Source organism: Phyllobates terribilis, unplaced genomic scaffold (assembly GCF_046119375.1).
Source record: "Phyllobates terribilis strain yellow unplaced genomic scaffold, ASM4611937v1 Scaffold_10__3_contigs__length_209671492, whole genome shotgun sequence".
In the NCBI taxonomy this organism is placed as follows: domain Eukaryota; kingdom Metazoa; phylum Chordata; class Amphibia; order Anura; family Dendrobatidae; genus Phyllobates; species Phyllobates terribilis.
Genome location: NW_027362770.1, coordinates 60,754,300 through 60,773,297, shown reverse-complemented (window position 1 = coordinate 60,773,297; position 18,998 = coordinate 60,754,300).

Below are 18,998 nucleotides of genomic sequence, written 5' to 3'. Positions count from 1 at the left end.
AATAACCGGCGGGAAAGCGCAGCACAGAACGGGAAAGCCGGCGGTGAAGTCTTTTCACTGCCGGCTTCCCCGCCCGGGTCCTTCGCTCCCCGCTCCTTGGTGCTGCGCTCCCCGCCCGGTCCTAACTTACGATCGGGATGGGAGGTGGTGAGGGGAGCGGAGGATCGGGGTGGGAGGCTGTGGGGAAGCAGTATGGGGCTGTGTGATTGTTTAAACCATCAGGAGAATTCTCCCATGCTGGGATGGCATTCTGATGACAGGCTGGACCTCAGCTGAGCGCTGCCATCCAGCTTGTCATACTTCAGAGACACTGCAGAGCGCATGCATTATGGGAACTTCCGATTCCGGTATTCGATATTGTAAAAGTATCGGAATTAAGTATCGGAATTCCGATACCGCGAATATCGGCCGATACCCGATATTTCAGTATCGGAATGCTCAACACTAGTTAAGGAACATCCTTTCCAGGGAAAAGACTTGTGTATAAGTTAAAATAAATGACCAAAAACAAAAATACTCCTCCACACCTTCGGCTATGTTCACAAGTAGCATTTTTTATGCGTTTTTGCACTTTTGTATTGCTTTCAACGATGACAAATGCATTCACTGTGAAATGTCATTTTAACATTTTACAACCTTATCTGGCCATGTGCTGTGTGACACATGCATAAAGTGCTGAAAAGACAAGGGAACAGCATGGGGAAGACCCCTGGAAGCATCTCTGACTCCCAGGTCACTGTCTAAAAGTGTGCCCATCATAAGTGATCCTTACCACATCAGAAGATGCAGACTTGCAACTATCCCCATGCAAGTTCTAGTCCCAGGGCAGTGTTCAATTGTACCTCCCCCATTCCTTGCAATACAAGCTCAAGTATGCTGCCTGCCACCCACCCACCCCCAGGCTGCAATACCATACTGCTTGCTTGCTTGCACTTTAAATTGGGCATTTTAGGCATGTGGAGGCGGAATCTGGCCACCACGCCATGGCTGTGTCGGCCGCCTGGTATCCATACTCAGTCCCCAGCCTCCTGGTGGCCGGGTGTCCCCGCTTGCTCCCCAGCCTCCAGGGGGTGGCCGGGTGTCCATACTCGGTCCCCAGCCACCCCTATTTGTCCCGGTAACCTTTACCACACTTTTCTTTGCCTGGCCTGCTTTACGGCAGCATTGGACGAGCCCACCGGACTATCAGACTCCTCCGGTGGGCCCTGGCTTCTCCATCAGGGGAGTTGAGAGTGCCAAGGTGAGGAGCATGATGAGAATGATAGAAGTTAGCATCTGCTTTGTTTTGTTGTAATGCAAGCGCATGTATGTAGTAGCGGCTAGGCCTGAGGTGGTCAGCATTTTGGCGCATATCCTACCTCCTCCGAGGATTGCTGGATGTTTTCCTGCTACTATCCAAGTTCTATGACTCCCGTTAAAACAAAGCTTCAGGTGATAAATGATGGATGAGGTAGTGGCAAAGGAGAAAGAGCAGGAGGAACAGGGACCATTCACATCAATATCAGGCCAGTCAACCAGATATGTCTTGTAGGATATGTTTCTGTAACAAAAGGAGCAGTTCGGCTACACAGTAATAGGGCATACAGTGAGTGCAATACCTACCAAAAATTTCGAGCCACTCCAATGCCCCTTGGAAATGACATGGAGGTCAGAGGGCGTTAACTAAACCTTTTTTTCCATTTAGAGCAACTGGGTCTCCCGTGCACTGTTGGCCTAAGCAGTGAATGGAAGGCTTTCCAAAAATTATGAGGAACTGCAATGCCCCTTACAAGAGCCATGTGTGGCACCCCAGGGGTCTGGTCAACACAGTAATAGAGATATTACGTCGGAGAGCAAGTGGGAGGTTTCCTGGTCAGGATCCCTTAAACATGCAACATCCTCCTGCCCCTATCCTGGGAGGGGAGAATTCTGCCCTTATAAACTGGATCTGGGGCGGGGTTGAGTGAGTCAGAGAACAGTCAGAGTCAGAGTGAGAGCAAGGGAAAGAAACAGCAAGGAGCTCTGTAGGAGCTAAGAGCTAAAGACCAGGGGCTGGAAGCTGAGCAGAGCTCGCCCTGGCAGAAGACAATAGGAACCGGACACAGGAGTCCAAAGCTGTGAGGACTTATATATCCAGCAGCAGAAATCATCCGGCAGGGGATTTCAGGTCCTCTGGCCATAGAAGCCCGGAGGCTCAGACACAAGCAAGGGACCAGCACCGCCGTCGTGGAGCGGAGGCTAACAGAAGGCCCCAAGTCACCAGCCATACGGGTGAGCACCACACGGTACACTCAGGGATGTGGGCTACTTCTACCCGCTTACAGCAAGGTAGCCAGGAAGAGTGCAGACAGACGGGGAGGCCTACAACTCCACCTGGCCAGGGGAACTCCTGCTTGCTCACAGACTGACCAGGCCTCTTATGCTAGCCAGTACTCCGGGGAGGGTCTACCTTCTAATCATCAGTAAAGACCCTGAACTGCACTGCAAAGACTCTGAGTCATTCCTGCTGCGCTCATGCACCATCACCCCCATCATCCACACTCACTGCCCTGAGGCTATACTCCTCCCGAGGGGAGTTTTCCCATTTTATGCTGCGCACACAACACCAGCCTCAGCGGTCTGCCTCGCAGCGGTGGTACTCCCTGACCGCAATCCACGGGTGGCGCAGTCGGACAATTAACCTCAAAACCTAAGAAAGATTGCCACTGGTTTGACCAGCCTGAGCCACGGGACCGGGTCACCGCCACGGAGACTACAGACCCCAGAGACCCGGCACCGGGTATCCCACACACGTGTACACACGGCCCAGGGGGCGCGTCACATGCAGTACAGCATATTACAAACATAAGTCCCATTATTGGGGAGTGGGTGTCCCATAGTATTTGCTTATGCCTTGCAAGCAAAAGCTGCCAAAAATTAGGACGGAGCAACTTGCAATGCCCCTTACAAGAGCCATGCAGTACAGAATATTACAAACATAAGTCCCATTATTGGGGAGTGGGTCTCCCATAGTATTTGCTTATGCTTTCCGGGCAAAAGCTGCCAAAAATGAGGATGGAGCAACTTGCAATGCCCCTTACAAGAGCCATGCAGTACAGAATATTACAAACATAAGTCCCATTATTGGGGAGTGGGTCTCCCATAGTATTTGCTTATGCTTTCCCAGCAAAAGCTGCCAAAAATTAGGACGGAGCAACTTGCAATGCCCCTTACAAGAGCCATGCAGTACAGCATATTACAAACATAAGTCCCATTATTGGGGAGTGGGTCTCCCATAGTATTTGCTTATGCTTTCCCGGCAAAAGCTGCCAAAAATTAGGACAGAGCAACTTGCAATGCCCCTTACAAGAGCCATGCAGTACAGCATATTACAAGCATAAGTCCCATTATTGGGGAGTGGGTGTCCCATGGTATTTGCTTATGCTTTCCCAGCAAAAGCTGCCAAAAATTAGGACGGAGGAAATTGCAATGCTGGCACCCTGGTGGTATAGTGGTGGTGGAGGCTGAGGATAAGGAGAAGAAGATTAAACAGCCGAAACGAGGAAGCGTATACCCATGTGTGGGTGTGAAGCAGTGCATGTGAATACACCTCCCGAAATAACACAGTGGATTTGACTTTATGTTACTCTGCTGTCATTTGGTGGTGATGAGAAGTCTGGCCCAATCCAGCCCTTGTTCATTTTGATAAGGGTCAGCTTGTCAGCATTGTCAGTTGACAGGCGAGTGCGCTTATCAGTTATAATTCCCCCAGCGGCACTAAAAACATGCTCCGATAACACGCTAGCGGCAGGGCAGGCCAGGACCTCCAAGGAGTACAGAACGAGTTCATTCCAAGTGTCCAGCTTGGATACCCAATTATTAAAAGGCACAGAGGAATCACGGAGGACACTGGTACGATCGGCAAGGTACTCCCTCACCATCTTTTGAAACTTTCCACTCCTTGTGAGAGTACCCCGCGCCTCAGGGCCTGTAAGCTGGGCGGGTGTCAGAAAACTGTCCCAGAACATTGACAGTGTTCCCCTGCCTCTGCTGGATTGGAGTTGCATCTCTCTCGCCTGTACGCTTTTGTTGAGCAACGAACTGTGACCTCTGCCGCTAGCGTGTTCAGATGGGAATTTTTTTAAGAGTTCTGCAGCAAGGGCCTTCTGGTATTGCCCCATTTTTGTAGACCTCTCCACCTCAGGAATAAGAGAGTGAAAGTTCTCCTTGTAGAGGGGTTCTACAAGAGTCACCAACCAGTAATGACTGTCACTCAACATTTTGACAACGCGAGGGTCACGGTTAAGGCAGCGTAACATAAAGTCAGCCATGCGTGTCAGACTGGTAACGGGCAAGATTTCCGTGTCCTCACCAAGATGACGACTGACCATGCTCTCCTCCTCCTCCTCCTCCTCCTCTTCCTCCTCCCCCCTGTCCTCAGGCCACCCACGCTGAACCGACGGTATGACACTTGTGCAGGTACTACCGTCTACAATGCATGATAGCAGCTCCTGTTCTTCCTCCACCTCCTCCTCCTCCTCCTATCCCTCATTGTCTCCCAATGCACGTTGGGATGAGATGAGGCTGGGCTGTGTGTAATCGCCCACTACGGCTTCTTGATCCATCTCATCATACTCTGGCTGCAATGCCTCCTCTTTAATTCTCTGCAGAGAGCGTTGCAAAAGACAGACAAATGGGATGCTGACACTAATGATGGCGTCATCGCCACTCACCATCTTGGTGGCCTCCTCAAAGTTTGTCAGGATGGTACATATGTCAGACATCCAGGTCCACTCCTGAGGTCTTATGTGTGGAGTCTGACCTGAATATCGACGGCCTAGTTGCAGCTGGTACTCCACAACTGCTCTCTTCTGCTCACAAATCCTTTGCAACATGTGGAGGGTAGAGTTCCAATTAGTGTTGAGCCACCCCCGTTGTGTTCGAGTTCGGTTCGGTTCGTCGAACACCCATGTGTTCGCCGAACTGTTCGTCGAACTGTTCGTCGAACACCTTCGAACACCGTTAAAACCAATGGCAGGCAAACAAAAACACATAGAAAACACCTTAAAAGGTGTCCAAAAGCTGACAAACTGCTCAGAAGACACAACTAACACATGGAAAAGTGACAAGTACATATAGTCATGCGAAAAGAAAAGAGGTGGAGGAGTAAAAGGAGGGGGAGACACAGATATAGGCATGTCATGCCCTTCTAAAATCCAAAAAGTGAGAAGCCGACACGTTCAGTCCGCTCCTGCCCGTGCCACCTCCGTGTCGCCGGGTTTGTGCCAGAGCCGCGGTGAACCCTGACGGCCAGCCCCCCTCTCCCAATACTGGTGCCTGTCCGCTGGTGGGTCGAGCATGCCCCCCTGTGGTGGAGGCAGCTCTAAGCTTTTTAATTTAAATTGTCTCTCTAATTTGAATGAATACACTTTAAATCCATTTACAAGGATCTATTGGAGGGCAAATCTCATGCCAGCAGCCGCGTAATTCCAGCTCCAGTAGCGTCCACTAAAGCTGCTGCAGTTAAAAAGCTTTTATAAGGATCGAGCTCGGCTGTCCACCGCAAGGCATCCTACTGCCAGTCCCAGCCCCTATGCCTTGGGGTGCCTCCTGATGCTCTTCACTGAGTATCCCGTGGTCCCGAAGCATTTCCTTTGAAAAAATTAAGTGTCCAAACTACAGGTGGTGTAGCTTGCTTATCAGCCGGGATAATCCGCTGACTAGCAGACACTGCTACTAGGCACAAAGTATTTCCTGGGCTAGATGCAGTTAAAAATTTGTAATTAGATACTCTCGTTGGATGCTGAGAAAGCATTCCATAGAGTCTCCTGGCACGCCATATATGATTCTCTTAAAAAGCTTGGGGTAGGGGTCTAGGGGACCCTTTTATAGCCAAAATCACGGTCCTGTATCACAATACGTCACCTAGGCTGAAGATAAATGGAACTGTAGCACCCTGAGGGCTCGGTTGCTACAGAGGTATTGCACCTCACCCAGAGGTGTGATATCTCACTCTCAGATAAGGATGGAGTGTGGATCAGGACCCGACACCTGCATGCATTACACCACATTGCCGTGGGGCAGGGCGACCAATATGCCTCTGAGATGGGCACGACAGTCCCTGTCCCTGGCTGGAGTGGGGGGAAGGAACACTGAGGAAGGGGAACCCTGTAGTGCAGGAGCAGGGAGGAAGCAGTTCCTGGGTGCATTGAGAAGGGAGTATAAAAGGTGGGCACCATCTTAGTTCAGTGCAGAGAAGTCTGAGCAGAAGTGGCAGGGAGCAGGGGCTCTGCATGAGCTCTGCTCCGGAGGCGGGCCTAGTAACAGAGGCCCAGGCCTGGAAGAGGGAGAAGGAAGGAAGAGGAGCGGAGAAGGCTCCAGAAACGAGGAATGAAGGGATCCCAGGGGTGCGGACGGGCGAGTCGCCACCGCACGCCCGAATCCACCTGTGTGGAGGGGTCAGGCCAAAGGGGGAGACCGGTCCCCGAAACTAGTGGAGGCAGGAAACGACCCTCAGCTAGAAACCGGAGGCTGTGACATTTTATGTGGCGCAGCCCCTCGCTACACCCGCTAGGAAGGCACCACATAGGGTCAGGGAAACTGGCGCCAAGTTTACCAAGAGGAGGCCCGAGGCAGCCGGGCAGAAGGGTTGGTAAGAAAGGCCAGACAAAGGACACACAAAGGGGGTCCTGTGAAGTGCTCCAAAGTTATCTGGGAGTTGTCTGAGCCCCTCACCTGGTGAGCACAGTACGACGTGGGCAGCCGTTACCTGCAGACGTGGTCTGGATAATAAGAACTGTGAGTAAAGGCCCTGGACTGCATCACTGACTCCGTGTCGTTACTGCTGCTGCCCTGCACCATCACCCCCATCCTCCGCATACACTGCCCTGAGGCTATACTCCTCCCGTGGGGAGTTATGCTACGCTCTGCTGCACCCACAATACCAGCCTCAGCGGTCTGCCCTGCAGCGGCGGTTCACTCTGACCGCAATCCACGGGTGGCGTAGTCGGACATTTAAACATCAAAACCACATAAATAGTTCCGCCACTGGTTTGACCACCCTGAGCCACGGAACCGGGTCGCCGCCACGAAGACTAGAACCACCAGAATCCACCAAAAAGGGTCCGGCTCCGGGTGTCCCAAGGCCCAGGGGGTGCATCAGAACATTTTCATCACCTTTCACAATCACCAATGGGACAAGGCAGGGATGTCCTCTGTCCCCTCTCTTATACATCCTAGTGATGGAGCACCTGCTCTCATCAATTCGCCATAACCCCAATATTAGGTGGATTGAGGTGGGAGGCACCGAGTACAAGTGCTCTCTATTTGTTGATGATGTCCTAGTATATATCACTCAATCACATATATCCATCCATGCTGTTATGGCTGAAATAGATCACTTTGTTACATGGTCAAATTTTAAAATCAATGCAGCGAAGTTTGAGGCCCTCGATGTCTCCCTCCCCAAATGCATATAGGATTCCATCCAGTCCAACTTTCCCTTTGCCTGGCCCTCACAGGGTATCAAATACTTAGGAATTCCTATTCATAGAGACCTCTCCCATCTATGTTATCTTAATTTTGGGCCCTTTATTGAACAACTCCATACAGACCACGGTTGGCAAGTTAGAACTGTAAGATTCACTACGTGAACCACTGGTGTTTTGTGGAAAAGCACATGTACACTGTGTTCCAAATTATTATGCAAAAAGTGTTTAGGAGTGATAAGGGAAGAATTTGTTTGTTTGTCAGTTAAACTCATTGATGGTGATGTGTGTCAGGGCTCTTTATATCACTGTAAGCAATTGCAGACACCTGTGCTAATTAGTTTGGCAGGTGTGTCCAATGAAAGGCAAGACTACTTAAGAAGGCTGTCTCACATTATTAAGCAGCCTACATTTTCTGCCAAAATGGGAAAGAAAAAGGATGTGTCGGCTGCTGAGAAGCAACAAATTGTGGAGTGTTTAAGTCAAGGGATGACTACAATCAACATTGTGCGATGATCAGGATGAAGTGTCTTGGCAATCAAGAAGTATGTAGCTGATTCACAGTACACACGTGTGCGTGCTGATAAGGGCAAATTGAGGACTCTTTCCTACAGGCAATTACGTCAGGTTAAAAGAGCAGCGGCAAAAAAGCCTTGTCATAGCAGCAGACAAGTTTTTGAAGCTGCTGGTGCCTCCAACGTCCCCCGAACAACAAGATGCAGGGTCCTTCAGAGGTTTGCAGCTGTGCATACGCCATACTGTCGATCTCCTCTATCCACTTCACACAAGCAGAAACGGCTCCAGTGGGCTAAACATTACATGAAGACTGATTTCAAAACTGTTTTGTTCACGGATGAGTGCCGTGCAGTGCTCGATGGTCCAGATGGATGGAGTGGAGGATGGCTGGTTGATGGACACCCCACGCAAACACGGCTACAGTGCCAACAAGGAGGAGGTGGAGTAATGTTTTGGGCTGGAATCATGGGGAGAGAGATTGTCGGCCCCTTTAGGATCCCTGAAGGCGCTAAAGATGAACTCCATAATGTATGTGGATTTTCTCAAACAGCACTTCCTGCCATGGTTCAAGAAGAAGAACCGTGTATTTCACAGCAAGATCATTTTTTTGCATGATAATGCAACATCTCATGCTGCACATAAAACATCTGCATCTCTGGCTGATATGGGCATAAAAGGGGACAAACTTATGGTGTGACCCCCATGCTCCCCTGACTTCTACCCCATTCAGAACCTCTGGAGCATCATCAAAAGGAGTGTCTATGATGGCGGGAGGCAGTTCACATCTAAGCAACAGCTCTGGGAGGGTATTCTGTCCTCATGCAAAACAATTGAAGCAGAAACCATCCAAAACCTGACAAATTCAATGGAAGAGAGAGGTCAGAAGCTCCTTTCGAACAAGGGGTCCTATGTGAAAATGTAACATCACCTAGAATAAAGTTTTGAGTTGAAAACTGTTTGATTTCAGTTTCTAATAACCTGCTAATGCTTATAATTTCAAAAATGACAATTTTTTTGGTCTTTATTAAAATGAAAAGGTTGATCGAAAAGTTTGGGGGATCTAAGAGTGTGGCAACCCAGTAGTCATGATTACTTCGAATTCTGACAATATGAGGGTCATGTTGCAGGTAGTGCAGCAAGAAGGCACTTATGTGTCTTGCGCATCTCGGAGCCCCAAAATTATTTTCCGGGCTAGATGCAGCTAAAAATTATTAGTAATTTTAAATCTGGTGGAGCTTAGTATAGATGGCCTAATAGGATCAGTGCTGCACACTGCTACAAAGCCCAAATTATTTTCCAGCCAAGATACAGATAAACATGATTAGTAATTTTAAATCTGGTGGAGCTTATTATAGATGGCCTAATAGAATCAGTGCTGCACACTGCTACAAAGCCCAAATTATTTTCCAGCCAAGATACAGATAAACATGATTAGTAATTTGAAAGCTTAAAACGGTTGGTAGGGTGATTTTAACCAATCATCAAGCTTTTACTCTCCCCAGGATGACACAGGGGTAGAAAAGTCGTTTCGGATCCATGATTTGTTCATCTTTATGAACGTGAGTCTGTCTACATTATCAGTGGAGAGCCGCGTGCGCTTATCTGTCAGCACACCACCAGCAGCGCTGAACACACGTTCAGACAGAACGCTGGCTGCGGGGCATGACAAGATCTCCAAGGCGTAAGTGGCTAGCTCCGGCCATTTATCCAGATTGGAAGCCCAAAAAGAGCAAGGGTCCAGTGACACAGTCGTGGCTTCAATGTTTACTTGGAGATACTCCTGTACCATCGTCTCTAGGCGTTGACTATGTGTCAGACTTCTTGTCTCCTGTGACCTTGCAAAGGATGGGCTAAAAAAGTGGTGAAATGATTCCGCAAAATTGATGTTACCAGCAGATACTGTGGTTCTGTTACGGTTTGAGTGCTGAACACTTGACGGTCCCACGGTTGGCAAGTTGGAACTGTGAGATTCACTACGTGCACCACTGGTGTTTTGTGGAAAAGCACATGTAAGATTCTGCAACAGTCTCTGCTGATACTCCTGCATGCGTGCATCCCTTTCTACGGCAGGAATAATTTCGGCAAATTTACTTTTGTACCGGGGATCTAACAGTGTGGCAACCCAGTAGTCAGGATTATTTCTAATTCTCACAATTCGAGGGTCATGTTGCAGGTAGTGCAGCAAGAAGGCACTCATGTGTGTTGCGCATCCAGGAGCACCAAGTCCCTGTTGTGTTGGTGGCGAGGTAACAATCATGCTTCCTTCCTCTGTCCTCTCCCCCCAACCTCGCACAACAGAAATGTGATCAAGGTCTCCCTCATCTGATGAGTCTTCCATCAGTTCGTCCTCCACTTCTTCCTGGGCTCCTGCACCTTCCTCACTAGTTTGGCTGCTACCATGCGCCCTGGTAAAACCATCTCCCCCACCCTCACATGCCTGCCGCCTTGGTGCTGCCGACCGTCTGGACCTTGCAGATGTTAGCCCTTCCGCATACAACTCCTCCTCCTCTACTTCCTCCACCTCCTCTTGTGCCACCACCTGACTCCGAATTCTGTTTAACATGTGCTCCAGCATGTAAATCACCGGAATAGTCATGCTGATAATGGCATCGTCAGCACTAAACATCTTCGTCGCCATTTCAAAACTGTGCAGAAGGGTGCATAGGTCCCTGATCTGAGACCACACCTCCAGCGTGATTTGCCCCACCTCTGGATCTCGTTGGCCCAGGCAATATGTCAGAACGTATTGCACCAGGGCTTGTCGGTGCTGCCACAGTCGCTGCAACCTGTGCAGAGTTGAATTCCACCGGGTAGGCACATCGCATTTTAGCCGGTGAAGTGGCAGGCCCAACGACTTCTGTAGAGATGTAAGTCGCTGAGCTGCGGGATGCGAACGGCGGAAGTGAGCACACAGCGACCGTGCCCTCTGCAGAAGGCCATCTAGTCTGGGATAGTGGGATAAAAATTGCTGGACAACTAGGTTCAACACGTGAGCCATACAAGGCAGGTGTGTGACATTGCTCCGGCGAAGGGCCGCACCCAGGTTTGCAGCATTGTCGCACATGGCCTTCCCTAGTTTCAGGTCCAGTGGAGACAACCATTCATGAAATTGGTTCTCCAGAGCTGACCACAACTCCTCAGCTGTGTGACTCACATTTCCCAGACATTTCAAAGTAAAAACCGCCTGATGACGTTGAGCCCTACTGCCAGCATAGTAAGGAGGTGTGCAGGATCGCTTCTGCGCAGTTAGAAAGCTTGTGGCATGACCAGACAGGCTTTGGGTGCAGGTGGAAGACCGAGAGGAGGTTGAGGAGGCAGAAGCAGTGGAGGAACTTTGACATAAAGAGGATTGACGCACAACTCGTGGGGACGGCAAGACTTGGACAGCAGCTCCTTGTCCTGCTGTCACCATAGTTACCCAGTGCCCAGTCAGCGAAATGTAACGCCCCTGTCCATGCCTACTCGTCCAAGTGTCTGTGGTGAAATGCACCCTGTCACACACAGAGTTTCCCAAAGAAGCGGTGATGTTGTGTGCGACATGCTGGTGGAGCGCAGGCACACCTTTCTTTGAGAAGTAGTGCCGACTGGGCATCTGGTACTGGGGCACTGCGACGGACATAAGGTCTCGAAAATCATCTGTGTCCACCACGCGGAAAGGCAGCATTTCTGTAGCCAAGAGCTTGCAGATGGTGAAATTCAACCTCTCAGCTTTCTCATGGCTAGGAGGAAATGGTCTTTTACTTGTCCACATCTGAGGGACCGAGGGCTGGCTATTGTGCTTAGACGGGGTTGATAAGGGTGTCCCCGGCAAACTGCCGGTCTGTGAGGAAGATGCAGGCGGACATGTTAGGTTGCCTTGATCCAAAGGTGGTGCCATCGATGTCGGACAGCGCTCAACACCAGCTGGTGTTACCACCTCCAAAGAAAATGATGACCTGCCAATCACGCTGGCTGTTGCGGGTAAAGAGGTGGCAGGTCTGCGCCCCAAAACAGGTGTGACTGCTGTCCCCCCAGTCACAGAGGATGAAGAGGCCGTGGATGCACAAGATATGTCAGACGGTGGTTGGCCCGGCCGGCTAGGCCGCATTGTAGCACACTGAGCTTCCCACTGCAACTTATGCTTCATGTCCATGTGCCGGTTCATGCATGAAGTACTCAAACTATGTATTTTTTGGCCTCTACTTAGCTTTTGCTGACAAATGTTACAGATAACACGAGTTGGGTCATCTTTATCATTCTGAAAAAATGCCCAGGCTATGCAAGGCTTAGCACCCATGCGACCTGAAGAGCCACCACGACTTGTGGTGAGAGGCAGAGTTGTGTTTGAGGATGCAGTTGTTGACATGCTTCCAGTACTACGTCTCTGTCCAGGAAGGCGCAACCTGACCTCGTCGTCACTAGCATCTTCCTCCACCTCCTCTGCTGACCTCATCTCTTGGCTGACTGTGGGTTGACAGTAAGTGGGATCTCCAACCTCATCATCATCACCCTGTGCGTTATCACACCCGTCGTCCTCAGAGCCAACCTGTTCCTGCCCTGACAAAAAACTAAAGTTGTCGCTCCAATCAGGTATTTGAGTCTCATCATCGTCTTCCTCATTGTCTCCACCAACAGGAGTTACAGTTTGGGAATGAGGGTCTACATTATGGTCAGAACCTTCTGCGTCTGCTCCTGGATCCGACTCATAAAGATTCTGGGCATCAGTGCAGATCATTTCCTCGTCTGGATTCACAGAAGTGCTGGAGTCGACCTCTGATTCTCAGGCTATAGTATGAGTAAACAGCTCTGCAGACTCAACCATCTGTTCTACCTCATACTCAGACGGGCAGCTGGAGATTTGGGAGCTGTGAGGAAGCAAGTGCGATTGGGGTGACACCTTTGAGGACTGGAGTATTTGTGATGTTGAAGTTGATGTGGAGGAGAGCCCACTTAAAGGAGCACTTGATATCCGTTGAAGCACCTGCTGTTTTTGTGCCTCATCTGGAATTTGTAGCGATTGACGTGGCCGTAAGAAAGGGATCTTATCACATTGTCCGCTAAAAGAAGTAGACATTTTAGTTTGGCTGGAAGATGGTCTTTCTTCTGCAGATGTTACTGTTGCTTTAACACCTACCCCACGGACACAACCTTTTTTCCTCTTCCCAACACGCCTATTCCCCTTTCCACCAGCAGCAGGCCTTTTTCCACTCATTTTGGTGGTTAACTAATTCACAACTCTCTAGTTGTTTGCACAAAAAAACAATGGATGGGAACCGAGCAGAGCTGAGTGGCCAAACTGTGGTATTAGGCCAAAACTATTGGCTGGGTTAGATGCAGAAAAAAATTATATTCGATTTGCAACCTGATGGAGGTCAGTATAGATGGACTAATAGAACAAGTCCCACACACAGCTAGAAGCCCAAATATTTTTTCAGAGGTAAATGCAGAAAAAAAATATATTCAGTTTGCAACCTGATGGAGGTCAGTATAGATGGACTAATAGAGAAAGTCCCACACACTGCTAGAAGGCCAAATATTTTTTCAGAGCTAGATGCAGATAAAAATTATTTTTAATTTGCAACCTGATGGAGGTCAGTATAGATGGACTAATAGAGAAAGTCTCACACACTGCTAGAAGGCCAAATATTTTTTCAGAGGTAGATGCAGAAAAAAATTATATTCAGTTTGCAACCTGATGGAGGTCTGTATAGATGGATTAATAGAACAAGTCCCACACACAGCTAGAAGCCCAATATTTTTTCAGAGGTAGATGCAGAAAAAAATATATTCAGTTTGCAACCTGATGGAGGTCAGTATAGATGGACTAATAGAGAAAGTCCCACACACTGCTAGAAGGCCAAATATTTTTTCAGAGCTAGATGCAGACAAAAAATTATTTTTAATTTGCAACCTGATGGAGGTCAGTATAGATGGACTAATAGAGAAAGTCCCACACACTGCTAGAAGGCCAAATATTTTTTCAGAGCTAGATGCAGATAAAAATTATTTTTAATTTGCAACCTGATGGAGGTCAGTATAGATGGACTAATAGAGAAAGTCCCACACACTGCTAGAAGGCCAAATATTTTTTCAGAGCTAGATGCAGAAAAAAATTATATTCAGTTTGCAACCTGATGGAGGTCTGTATAGATGGACTAATAGAACAAGTCCCACACACAGCTAGAAGCCCAAATATTTTTTCAGAGGTAGATGCAGAAAAAAATTATATTCAGTTTGCAACCTGATGGAGGTCTGTATAGATGGATTAATAGAACAAGTCCCACACACAGCTAGAAGCCCAATATTTTTTCAGAGGTAGATGCAGAAAAAAAATATATTCAGTTTGCAATCTGATGGAGGTCAGTATAGATGGACTAATAGAGAAAGTCCCACACACTGCTAGAAGGCCAAATATTTTTTCAGAGCTAGATGCAGACAAAAAATTATTTTTAATTTGCAACCTGATGGAAGTCAGTATAGATGGACTAATAGAGAAAGTCCCACACACTGCTAGAAGGCCAAATATTTTTTCAGAGCTAGATGCAGATAAAAATTATTTTTAATTTGCATCCTGATGGAGGTCAGTATAGATGGACTAATAGAGAAAGTCCCACACACTGCTAGAATGCCAAATATTTTTTCAGAGCTAGATGCAGAAAAAAATTATATTCAGTTTGCAACCTGATGGAGGTCTGTATAGATTTATTAATAGAACAAGTCCCACACACAGCTAGAAGCCAAATATTTTTTCAGAGGTGGATGCAGAAAAAAAATATATTCAGTTTGCAACCTGATGGAGGTCTGTACAGATGGATTAATAGAACAAGTCCCACACACAGCTAGAAGCCCAATATTTTTTCAGAGGTAGATGCAGAAAAAAAATATATTCAGTTTGCAACCTGATGGAGGTCAGTATAGATGGACTAATAGAGAAAGTCCCACACACTGCTAGAAGGCCAAATATTTTTTCAGAGCTAGATGCAGAAAAAAATTATATTCAGTTTGCAACCTGATGGAGGTCAGTATAGATGGACTAATAGAATAAGTCCCAAACACAGCTAGAAGCCCAATATTTTTTCAGAGGTAGATGCAGATAAAAATTATTTTTAATTTGCAACCTGATGGAGGTCAGTATTAGTGTTGAGCCACCCCCGTAGTGTTCGAGTTCGGTTCGGTTCGTCGAACACCCGTGTGTTCGCCGAACTGTTCGTCGAACTGTTCGTCGAACACCTTCGAACACCGTTAAAACCAATGGCAGGCAAACAAAAACACATAGAAACACATAGAAAACACCTTCAAAGGTGTCCAAAAGCTGACAAACTGCTCAGAAGACATAACTAACACATGGAAAAGTGACAAGTACATATAGTCATGCGAAAATAAAAGAGGTGGAGGAGTAAAAGGAGGGGGAGACACAGATATAGGCATGTCATGCCCTTCTAAAATCCAAAAAGTGAGAAGCCGACACGGCCAGTCCGCTCCTGCCCGTGCCACCTCCGTGTCGCCGGGTTTGTGCCAGAGCCGCGGTGAACCCTGACGGCCAGCCCCCCTCTCCCAATACTGTTGCCTGTCCGCTGGTGGGTCGAGCGAGCCCCCCTGTGGTGGAGGCAGCTCTAAGCTTTTTAATTTAAATTGTCTCTCTAATTTGAATGAATACACTTTAAATCCATTTACAAGGATCTATTGGAGGGCAAGTCTCATGCCAGCAGCCGCGGTAATTCCAGCTCCAGTAGCGTCCACTAAAGCTGCTGCAGTTAAAAAGCTTTTATAAGGATCGAGCTCGGCTGTCCACCGCAAGGCATCCTACTGCCAGTCCCAGCCCCTATGCCTTGGGGTGCCTCCTGATGCTCTTCACTAAGTATCCCATGGTCCCGAAGCATTTCCTTTGAAAAAATTAAGTGTCTAAACTACAGGTGGTGCAGCTTGCTTAACAGCCGGGATAATCCGCTTACTAGCAGACACTGCTACTAGGCACAAAGTGTTTCCTGGGCTAGATGCAGTTAAAAATTTGTAATTAGATACTCTCGCTGGATGCTGAGAAAGCATTCCATAGAGTCTCCTGGCACGCCATATATGATTCTCTTAAAAAGCTTTGGGTAGGGGTCTAGGGGACCCTTTTATAGCCAAAATCACGGCCCTGTATCGCAATACGTCACCTAGGCTGAAGATAAATGGAACTGTAGCACCCTGAGGGCTCGGTTGCTAAAGACGTATTGCACCTCATCCAGAGGTGTGATATCTCACTCTCAGGTAAGGATGGAGTGTGGATCAGGACCCGACACCTGAATGCATTACACCACATTGCCGTGGGGCAGGGCGACCAATATGCCCCTGAGATGGGCACGACAGTCCCTGTCCCTGGCTGGAGTGGGGGGAGGGAACACTGAGGAAGGGGAACCCTGTAGTGCAGGAGCAGGGAGGAAGCAGTTCCTGGGTGCATTGAGAAGGGAGTATAAAAGGTGGGCACCATCTTAGTTCAGTGCAGAGAAGTCTGAGCAGAAGTGGCAGGGAGCAGGGGCTCTGCATGAGCTCTGCTCCGGAGGCGGGCCTAGTAACAGAGGCCCAGGCCTGGAAGAGGGAGAAGGAAGGAAGAGGAGCGGAGAAGGCTCCAGGAACGAGGAATGAAGGGATCCCAGGGGTGCGGACGGGCGAGTCGCCACCGCACGCCCGAATCCACCTGCGTGGAGGGGTCAGGCCAAAGGGGGAGACCGGTCCCCGAACTAGTGGAGGCAGGAAACGACCCTCAGCTAGAAACCGGAGGCTCTGACATTTTATGTGGCGCAGCCCCTCGCTACACCCGCTAGGAAGGCACCACATAGGGTCAGGGAAACTGGCGCCAAGTTTACCAAGAGGAGGCCCGAGGCAGCCGGACAGAAGTGTTGGTAAGAAAGGCCAGACAAAGGACACACAAAGGGGGTCCTGTGAAGTGCTCCAAAGTTATCTGGGAGTTGTCTGAGCCCCTCACCTGGTGAGCACAGTACGACGTGGGCAGCCGTTACCTGCAGACGTGGTCTGGATAATAAGAACTGTGAGTAAAGGCCCTGAACTGCATCACTGACTCCGTGTCGTTACTGCTGCTGCCCTGCACCATCACCCCCATCCTCCGCATACACTGCCCTGAGGCTATACTCCTCCCGTGGGGAGTTATGCTACGCTCTGCTGCACCCACAACACCAGCCTCAGTGGTCTGCCCTGTAGCGGCGGTTCACTCTGACCGCAATCCACGGGTGGCGTAGTCGGACATTTAAACATGAAAACCACATAAATAGTTCCGCCACTGGTTTGACCGCCCTGAGCCACGGAACTGGGTCGCCGCCACGAAGACTACAACCACCAGCATCCACCAAAAAGGGTCCGGCTCCGGGTGTCCCAAGGCCCAGGGGGTGCGTCAGAACATTTTCATCACCTTTCACAATCACAAATGGGACAAGGCAGTGATGTCCTCTGTCCCCTCTCTTATACATCCTAGTGACGGAGCACCTGCTCTCATCAATTCGCCATAACCCCAATATTAGGTGGATTGAGGTGGGAGGCACCGAGTACAAGTGCTCTCTATTTGCTGATGATGTCCTAGTATATATCACTCAATCACATATATCCATCCATGCTGTTATGGCTGAAATAGATCACTTTGTTACATGGTAAAATTTTAAAATCAATGCAGCGAAGTCTGAGGCACTTGATGTCTCCCTCCCCAAATCCATATAGGATTCCATCCAGTCCAACTTTCCCTTTGCCTGGCCCTCACAGGGTATCAAATACTTAGGAATTCCTATTCATAGAGACCTCTCCCATCTATGTTATCTTAATTTTGGGCCCTTTATTGAACAACTCCATACAGACCACGGTTGGCAAGTTAGAACTGTAAGATTCACTACGTGAACCACTGGTGTTTTGTGGAAAAGCACATGTACACTGCGTTCCAAATTATTATACAAAAAGTGTTTAGGAGTGATAAGGGAAGAATTTGTTTGTTTGTCAGTTAAACTCATTGATGGTGATGTGTGTCAGGGCTCTTTATATCACTGTAAGCAATTGCAGACACCTGTGCTAATTAGTTTGGCAGGTGTGTCCAATGAAAGGCAAGACTACTTAAGAAGGCTCTCTCACATTATTAAGCAGCCTACATTTTCTGCCAAAATGGGAAAGAAAAAGGATGTGTCGGCTGCTGAGAAGCAACAAATTGTGGAGTGTTTAGGTCAAGGCATGACTACAATCAACATTGTGCGATGATCAGGATGAAGTGTCCTGGCAATCAAGAAGTATGTAGCTGATTCACAGTACACACGTGTGCGTGCTGATAAGGGCAAATTGAGGACTCTTTCCTACAGGCAATTACGTCAGGTTGAAAGAGCAGCGGCAAAAAAGCCTTGTCATAGCAGCAGACAAGTTTTTGAAGCTGCTTGTGCCTCCAACGTCCCCCGAACAACAAGATGCAGGGTCCTTCAGAGGTTTGCAGCTGTGCATGCGCCATCCTGTCGACCTCCTCTATCCACTTCACACAAGCAGAAACGGCTCCAGTGGGCCAAACATTACATGAAGACTGATTTCAAAACTGTTTTGTTCACGGATGAGTGCCGTGCAGCGCTCGATGGTCCAGATGGATGGAGTGGAGGATGGCTGGTTGATGGACACCCCACGCAAACACGGCTACAGCGCCAACAAGGAGGAGGTGGAGTAATGTTTTGGGCTGGAATCATGGGGAGAGAGATTGTCGGCCCCTTTAGGATCCCTGAAGGCGCTAAAGATGAACTCCATAATGTATGTGGATTTTCTCAAACAGCACTTCCTGCCATGGTTCAAGAAGAAGAACCGTGTATTTCACAGCAAGATCATTTTTCTGCATGATAATGCACCATCTCATGCTGCACATAAAACATCTGCATCTCTGGCTGATATGGGCATAAAAGGGGACAAACTTATGGTGTGACCCCCATGCTCCCCTGACCTCTACCCCATTCAGAACCTTTGGAGCATCATTAAAAGGAGTGTCTATGATGGCGGGAGGCAGTTCACATCTAAGCAACAGCTCTGGGAGGGTATTCTGTCCTCATGCAA